Here is a 10,351-nt window from a genome sequence, read left to right as displayed (position 1 = left end):
TATCAATATCACTAATTCTTAAGTTATTTAACATTACGAGTGTGATCTAAAATTTTAGATAATTTTACTTTTTACTTTTATTATTTTAATCAGTTTTATTCTAAATATTAGTTTATTATTAATTATTATATTTTATTCTCAGAGTCTTATATTTAGTAACAATTAAATTTTTTATCGGTTAAAATCTGTCTTCTTTCAATATTGTGCTTATAAAAGATGTTTATATATTGATTTAACCTCAAAATTATAAACAATTATGATAGTATTCAATTCAAAGTTTGATTAAAATGAAATTAATGTATAAGTACTTGAGTTTATATAAAATATTGCATACAATCAAGCTATAAATTTATATTTTCCTGTGATTTCAACATCAAATTTAACCCATAACATTAAAATTGCTGAAATTCGGCAGATATAATATTTTAATGTTTATTACAAATATCGGTGTATAATTCTATATATTATTTCAAATTTTTAAAAATAAATTTATTTGTGTTCATTTTTTAGATGATGTATTATTTTATTCTATAGATGTATCATAGCTTATTAAGTAACGAAAGAAAGAATTAATTTATTTTTTCTTTTAATTTGGTTTCTGAAAATTATTAAACTTTCTGGTAATAACTACTACATTAGAACTTGTGTTTGCTGCAACTTTTCATGCTCGACTCGAAACCCCAGAAATCCATTTTTGTGAGAAAAATGGCAGGATATTGCTCAAAACTCAATCTCTGTTAGAGATCAGCGAGGCCCAAGTTTATCACACATCCGTTTTTTCAAGCCCAAACATTATTTAACAAACTCACGCCCAGAGACAACCCGGATGAGTGTCTGAGCGTCAGGTGATGGAGAACAATCAGAGTTTGGCAAAACGCTCGCCCCTGCCAACCTGAGCTATAACGATCCAAGCCCGTGAAATCCCAAACCTGTAACAGATCCGAGCTTAAAAAATTCGAACCCGAGATAACTCTGACTTAAAGCCCGATTTTATAACTAAACAACCATAATAGATATTAATAATTAATATAATTTTAAGATATCACTTAAAATATACATAAATGATACTTCTATATTTTTTGAAAATATATTCATAAACATTGCATATTTATATTACAATTTTACTGACAGGAGAAGTAATTAATAATAATTTTTTATGTTAAATAATAAAGTGAAATAAAATTTTAAAGACATTAGTTTAATATAAAATATTTTTAATACTATAATTATATATGTATAATAAATATATAAAATTGATAGTTATTAAAATCTATAAATTTGAAAATTAATGATAACATAATAATATATTATATCATTATTATCAAAACTAAAACCAATTACCTGACCTTAAATTGATATAATAAATTAGTATATTACTAATATATTATTAATAATATAATATATAACTATTACTAAAAATATAAATACATATATAACTATTATTATAATATAAATTATAATAAAATATATGATATTATAATGTTTAATCATCGATACATTTGTATATATATAAATTATTAATATTTTATATGATATATCATTATATAATATTGTAGGAGGACTAACTTTTAAATGTACAAAAAATATAAAGACTTAATGTAAAAATCCGATTTTCAGTGGTATCAGAAACAGTGGTTCAAGACCACAAAATTCGATGAGTAAGCTCATAAATTTTATTATTTAGTATTTACGAGTTAAATGTGATTTTAGGAAAATTTTTGAATTAGTAGTTTGTGTTTTATAAGGATTTATTAGGTTAAATGGTTTAGAAAACGAGGTATCGAGACCTCGATTTTATAAACCAAATCGTAAATATTTTTACAAATATTTAAAAAGTTTTATTAATGTAGTATTACAGTTTCGTTAAAAAATTTTAACGTTTTGATAGTTAATTAATTAAAATGGACTAAATTGAAAAATGTGCAAAACTTGCTAATTAAAGAAATAGTGATTAAATAGCCCAAATGATAAATAAGGGAGGACCAAAAGGGAAAATTGACACAACAAGGGATGGCTGAGGCGGCATAAGCAGAAAAAAAATCATGAAATTAGGCGAAACAAGGGCAAAATGGGAAATAAAATAAAAATTAAAATAGCTAAATTGGGATTTAAGAGTTTCTAGACATTTCAACACCAAATTTCAGCCTAAAAACACCATAAGAGAGAACTTGAGAAGCTGGTTTCATATTTTTGATTCAAGTGAGTTCAATTCTTGCCTTTTTCTTGGAACTTTTATGTTTTTAAGACTTTTACAATTAGGTCCAACTAACTATTTCATTAGTTTTTGATTTTATTGGAAATTTTGAAAGTTACCATTGATGAATGCTGAGTGTTTTTGATGAATTAACATGGATATAGAGCTTTAATTTTGTTGTATGATGATTTTATAAAGTGATTTTGATAGATATTGATTTTGGGACTAAATTGTGAAAAGGTTAAATATTAGGGTTTGGTATTAAAATTATGAATATCAAGAGCTATATAATAGCTTAGAATATTTAGATGAATTATCAATTGAGAAAAATTAGCTCATTTGAAAGATTAATTAGTAAGGGACTAAATTGTAAAAGTTGTAAAAGTTATGGTAATTATGTAATTTTAAAAATTGAGGGCATTAATTGTGAAGTGAATTGGAACTGAAATATATACTAATGAATGGATAATTTATATTTTAGATCAAGAGGCCGTAGATACTCATGAAAAAGGGAAGTTAGCAGAACAATCTATGAACTTCTACAAATCTTACAATTTAACCCAAGTAAGTTCGTATGGTTAAACTTTAATGTTTATATATATTAAATTGATGAATGGTATTATGTATTTGATTACTGTTGACACCATTTTTTTGACAAAACGGGGTCAACTTGGATTTTGAAAACGAAAACGAAAACGGGAGTCGCCACCAATCTTTTTTTGATGAGGTGTGATCGGGTCACCTCGTAAAAGTGGTTGTTTTTAATAAACAATTTAATTTTATTAAAACGAGTTTGGTCCACAAAATTCAAAAAAATGGGTTCGGGAGTCGGTTACGTACGAGGAAGGATTAGCACCCTCGTAACGCCCAAAATTGGTACCTAGTTGATTAGTTAATGTCTTAATGTCGAAAATTGAAAACTTTAAAGAGATTTAAAAATACAATCCTTTATTGAAATGTTGAATTTTTTTGGGAAAAGAGACATATTTTACGTTAATCGAGAAAAAGAATCATATCCAGTAAGTTAAGACACAATGTCTTGAATTCTCGATACTAGAATAAATGTCGAAAATTTATTTGAAAAATCCTCATCTCGAGAAAACGACGTGTCATATCCAATGCGTTAGGACACAACGTATCGAATTCCCGATATGAGAATAAATACCGAAAATTTACTTATTTAAAAAGATATTTAATTATCTAGGGTTTAGAAAAGGGATCATGCCCAGTAAGTTAGGACACGATCTTTTTTAATGTCCGACATCGTCCAAAACTTGAGTTTGAAAATATTCGTGTATTTAGATTTATTGCGAAAATCGAAACCCAGTAAGTTAGGGTACGACCTTCTCGAATCTAAACACGAGATTTTGCTTATTCAAAAATCATAATTTATGCATCAAATAAAATTAATCTAACACAAAATAATAGAAATAAAACACAATGCTAATACTCGTAACCAAAGCAATAATGAATTCGATAGTGGAGGTATGAATAATATGAACAATCATAAAAAATGAAATGAAATAAATAAATATAAAAGATAAATCAATCATATAATTGCAAGTAAGTAAACGAATAGAATTAAAACATTTTAAAATAATAATGAACATGAAAATAACTAAAGAAATAAAGAAAATGAATAAAAGTATAAAAATGTAGAAGATATATACGTGTATATACATAAAGTTATGAAAATGTGAAAATTGTATGTCTATATACATATTATTAAATTATTAAATATATATAAATATATATGTAAGTATATATATATTTACAAAATTTAAAAATATGTTCGTATATATATTATAAAAAAATATGCATACATATATAAATTATAAAGTCTAAAAAAAAATATAAGTATGTATATATATAACAAAATCTAAAAAGGGAATAAATGGGTCAATAAAAATAATAATAAGGTAAGTAATAATAATAAATACAATAATAATGACAATAATAATAATAATAACTAATTAGCTAAATAATAAAAGTGCTAAAACACAGACTAAATCGAAATAAAAATTAAAATACTGGGTAAATTCGAAAATAAAAAGAATGAAAAGGACTGAAGTAAAATGCGCGTCAAAAGGAAGGGACTGATTGGGAAAATATTCCCAGCCTTCAAGTGCACCGTTTCATGCAGGACCAAAATGAAACAGGTGTAAAAAAATAGGGTCAAATTAAAAAATAAATAAACAAGCAGAAGGACTAAATCAAAACAAATTAGTAATGAGGAGGGACCAAAGGCGCAAATAGCACATTTCATGAAAACGCGCAGATCCCCTCTAGAGCGGGTCGGGTCGCGCGCCGGTCATGGGGGGCTAAACGGCGCCGTTTCAAAACTGTATAAAAACTAAAATTTTCAGAAAATTTTTCATTTCCCTTCTTTTTCCAGAAGAAAAAACCTTCATTCTCTCTCAGCCCCTCTCCCCAATCCAGCCATAGGCTCCGACGCACCTCCGCCGTGGCTCTGACGCACCTCCGCCGTGGCTCTGCTGCATCGGCGGTCGGAGGTGCAAAATCGAGCCTTTCTTAGCCCTGTTTAAGGTTTGCTCCCCCTAGGACCCGGATTCAGGGCTGAATCTTCTGAAAGGTGGTCAAAAACCCTAGAAACGGAGGGAAACCACTCGGTTTTCCCGTCTTCCGGTGCGGCACAGGTAAGATCTCTTCTCTTTTTTTCTCTCTTTTACTTTTTATTATTGATATCTAAAATAAATGAAAAAATAAGAGATAAAAAATGCGAATCTAAGAAGAGAAAAAAACCTTTAAACTTGCTTTTTGTTTATTATTTCAAACATTCGTAGCAAAATAAAAGAAGAGAAAAATCTTCTTCTTTTACAGCGAATTCGGCTTTTGCCGAAAAGGAAAAAGAAAAATCAAAGAGAAATCCCCCCTCCCATTACCGTGATCCAGCCCCAGAAACAATACAGAAATGGGGTTTTATAGCCCCGAAAATACATCCATTTTTCCTTCTATTTTTCTCCTATTTTTTCTTTTTTGTTGCTATTTTGTTATTTTTCTTTTTCTCTTTCTGTTTGTTGCTTGTTTGTTGTGTGCAGGTACGGGTACGGAGACCTACGTGGAGGTACAGAGGTGGCCGTACGGAGGCGTGTGTGGCGATGTGTGGAAGCCACTGTTGCGGCGGTTGGAGGGCAGTGATGCTAGGGTTTTCTGATTCTCTTTGTTGGGCTATATTGGGCCATTAGATTTGGGTTTATTTGGGCCATTGAGCGCATTGCTTGTAAATGGACACTTAAAATTGGACTATTGTTGCATATGTATACTTTGGTTTATCATTTGTTTTTGGACCGGGCGAATATTGGGTATTACAATTACATCTATTGATAAAAGCAAAACATTGTTAAAATTATGAATTTTGAATTGAATGCTCAAAACGAATGGAACGCGGGATTGAGTACAATCGTTTTGTGGCGAAAGACAACAAAGGAAGAAATGACGGAAAATTACCCAAGTAAACCGAAGTTCAGCATTTTTTGTGAACTTTCGCGTTTACTTTTCATTTAGCTCTCACGAGCTTCTATTTAACTCATATGAGTTTCCGATCAACCCTAATGGGTTTCCGTTAAGCTTTTTTGAGCTTTTGATTAACCCTTATATGTTTTCGCTCAGCTCTTATGAGCTTCTGTTCAACCTTTACGGGTTTCTGTTTAGCACTTATGTTCTTCTGTTTAGCCTTCGGGCTTTTGAAAACGATGTACTCATATTCATAAGCAGTTATCCGATTCGGTAAGATTTGGTAAATGACTTATGTGTTTGAAATTGAAAGATTTATCATTTATTATTGATATTGATTTGAAAGAACTGTGTTCATCGATTTATGTTGTGATTGATAGGGAGAGTGCATGAATAATTTACTATTAAATTTATTATATTAAGTTTGGTAAGATTTATGTTTAACCTATCGAACTTACTAAGCTTCATTAAGATTACTTGTGTTTGTTTAATGTTCTTGTAGATTAACGTGAGGTCGGGAGATCGGATCAACATATCAAGCCACACTATCCAACTTAATCTGGTAGTTTTTGCAACGTGTACTAAAGTTTATATGACATGTATAGGTTTGGAATAGTTTTAAGTAAAGTTGGTTTATGTAAATATTATGAGTTACACTTTGTTTATATTTCCAACCAACTTATATAAGTATGGATTAATCATGCATGAGGTGTGTTTGAAATGGTTAAATGATGGTTAATTAATAGGCATATTGAGACATGGTTTGAGCTAGTGAATTTAGTAAAATATGCATATAGGTGTATATGGTTAATTTGGTAAGTTAGGATATTTGAATATATGTTAGGTATAAAACTTGGTTTTGGCTTGAATTAAGGGTTTTGTGGTGATTTGTGAATGTGCAAATGTTGTGCCTAGGTTCATAGTAAGATTGGGTGAGAAAAGTGGCCATAAAATGGCCTATTTTCGTCCACATGAGCAGAGACATGGGCGTGTGTCTCAGCCATGTATGACACACGGCCTAGCACATAGGCGTGTGGTCTAGCCGCGTGTCCCCTGCATCTTTAAAGTTTAGAAACAGAATGCCTAGGTTTTTGTACACAGCCTAGCACACGAGCGTGTGGCTTGGCCGTGTGACCCCTGCACCTTAATTTCATAAAACACGGCCTACCACACTGGTGTGTGGCTTGGCCGTGTGACCCAAGTCAGACAGTTACATGGGTATGGACACGAGCTGGGACACGACCGTGCCTCACATCAAATGCCCACACGACTTAAGACACAAGCGTGTCTCTTGGCCGTGTGAGCCACACAGCCTGGCCACACGGGCGTGTGTCCCCTGAACCTAAAGAAAATTTCTAAATTTTGGAAAAAAAGTTCTCTGAGTTTTCGGTTTCCGGTTTAGTCTCGATTTATTTCTAATGCATATTTTGGGCCTCGAGGGTTCATACAAGGGACAATATGAGTGATTAATGATTGGTTTTTGATATGTATATTAAATGTTATAAAATGTTCGTATTTGATCTGAAAAGTCCAATAATGCTTCGTAACCCTGTTCTGACGACGGATAAGGGTTAAGGGTGTTACACTTAGAGCATATTTCACCTAGTATAATAATGTAATGCCCCAAACCCGACCTAGGTGTCCAGACCAAGTTCGAAGAGTTACCTGAACAACACTAGAAATCCATAGTCATAAACACGAATAAAAGAAAGTCGTTCAATATAATAACAAACATAGTAATCAACCAATCATTCATCCATCTTAAAAAGTTGTATTACTAGAGAATACTGATATTTCTAATATTATAACTAAAGTAGTGATAAAGCGGATTGACCGAGCTTCCACAACGCCGACCCGTTCAAACCTGTGAACTACCTATAATCCAATTAACCACAATGAGTTGTAAACCCAATGTATATAAGAAATATGTATACTAAAGTACGATTGTATAAATGAATCCCGAATCTCAGATTCCAATCAGAATTAGAAGACCATAAGTACAGATTTACATATCAGATAGATGGCAAATCAATTCCAGTTCAGCTACAGAGCATATCAGAAACAGATGCAGTTAATCCTACCCTTATTCGCTACACATCATCTCCGACCATCCCCACACACCGTTTAGGGCATTGAATACCCATCCATCCCTGCACACCGCTTAGTGTCGATACGACACCTTCCAAAATATTTGCAGCTTAGCTACTAGATCAATAGGCGAATAAACACTCGGTTCATATATATACATGTTGTAGCCTAGCTATTGAATCAAAAAAAATCACATCCTTCTTTACCCGGTTCCTACCTAATGCAAATACAGTTTACAGATATCAAAATGTATGCACAGTCATTCAGTTTCAGTAATCAGTTGTATAATCAAAATTTCAGTAGCAATCATACGATCTAATTCAGGGCATCTATACACGTTACGGATGGCCTACATTCGTGTTAATAATTCTTACTAACCAGAACAAAATTCCAAGCTTGACTTACATGCTCGTGTGACTCCACATGGCCTGGCGCATGCCCGTGTGCCCAGCTATGTGTCTCAGACAGCCTGACACACGCTCATGTTGTCTGCCTATGTGGTCCTAAATCACAAACAGTGAGTCACACGGCCTGGACATAAACCCGTGTCTCTAGCCCATATACCCTCTAATCACAAACAGTGAGTCACACGGCCTGGACACACGCTCGTGTCTCTTGCCTACGTGTCTCGTGTTTTTTGAATAGTGGATTTCATGACCTAACACACAGTCGTGTGGCGTCGATAGACATGTTTTTCGATGTCCAGAATTCACAAAAATTCAGGTTTTTGGTATGCACCTGGTATAGATTTGACGTAAAAGTAACAGAGAACACTTTGAAACCTAAAACGACAACCAATTTATCGATTCAGAGGAAACAACCACTTCAACTGCTAAGTTAACAATCAAATTAACTGCGTTGAAAACTTTGACACAGAATATCAATGTAAAACTATTCGTATACCAACACTTTAACGACTATCAACCGAAACTAAACCACTGGAGGCCTACTCATTTCGATATCCTCGCCTAATAAAGAAGGAACTTGAACAATAATAGAAGTTTTAGATGTTGGACAAAACCATCGCTCAAAAATGAAACTTGATGAAACTAATAAAGTAGAAGGCAACCATAAGAGAACTTACACAGAACACCTTCAATTACAGTAATAAGAAACGCGTTAACCCCGATTAAACCCAGTAAAAGAGTTTACAGAAGTAAGCAAAAGAAAATAAAAGAAAAATGGAAAAAAAGGGAAAAAGATGAAGGAAAGGGAAAAGAAACGGTAGGCTAAAGAAAAAATAAAAAAAGAGAAATTTAATTAATTCAAGTGAACTAATTATTACGGAGAGCAAAAAGAATGTTCTCTCATTGCTCACACAATTGCTCGAACCCATGACTAAAGGAAACACAACGTATAACCATTGAACTAGCAAACTCATTCTTAACATAGGTTTACACAGAATTAAATTTAATTCAGCTTAGTTAAAATTGAATAACAAAACTTCTAACGATGCGACTTGAACTCCCAACCTCAAACACAAAAGTAGAGCACATAACCACAGATACAAAAATTTAATTACGACAATTTCTAACAATCATTCAATCAAATTTTTGATGCGTTACAAATAATAAGTAATAATATATATAATAAGTAATATATAATGTACTACTATTATACATAACTAGTATTATAATATTGGTTATAATAAAAGATATAGTATTATATGATATTATAATATTTAATCATTTATGCAAATATATAAACTATTACTATATGATATGATATAACATTATATAATATAGTAGGAGTGCTAACTTTCAAATGTGCGAAAAGTTTAGTGACTTAGAACATATTTCAACTAGTATAATAATAAAAAATAATATGCAATATGTAATATATAACGTATTACTATTATATATAACTATTATTATATTATAGATTATAATAAAAGATATAACATTACATAATGTTATAATGTTTAATCATTAATGCGTATATATATGAACTATTAATATATTATATACTATATGATATGATATAATATTATATAGTATAGTGGGAGGGCTAGCTTTCAAATGCACGAAGATAGGGACTTAGACCATAATTCAACTAGTACAATAACAAACAATAATATATAATAATTAATGTATAATATACTAGTATTATATATAACTATTATTATATTAAAGATTATAATAAAACATATAGTATTGCATGATATTATAATGTTTAATCATTAATGCATATATAAACTATTAATATGTTATATACTACATGATATGATAGATATAGCATTATATAATATAGAAGGAGAACTAACTTTCAAATGTATAAAAAGTATAGGGACTTAGAACATATTTCAATCAATATAATAACAAACAATAATATATAATAATTAATATGTAATGTACTATTATTATATTATATAACATAATAAAAGATATAGTATTTCTTTATATTATAATGTTTAATCATTGATGTATATATATATGTATATAAACTATTTATATATTATATACTATATGATATGATATAATATTATATAATGTAGTAGGAGGACTAACTTTCAAATGTAGGAAAAGTATTGAGACTTAGAGCATATTTCAACCAATATAATAAACAATAATATATGATAATAATTAATATATTATG

The sequence above is a fragment of the Gossypium hirsutum genome, chromosome D08 (genome assembly GCF_007990345.1).
Source record: "Gossypium hirsutum isolate 1008001.06 chromosome D08, Gossypium_hirsutum_v2.1, whole genome shotgun sequence".
NCBI lineage: Eukaryota > Viridiplantae > Streptophyta > Magnoliopsida > Malvales > Malvaceae > Gossypium > Gossypium hirsutum.
Note: the sequence above shows the minus strand (reverse complement) of the source record.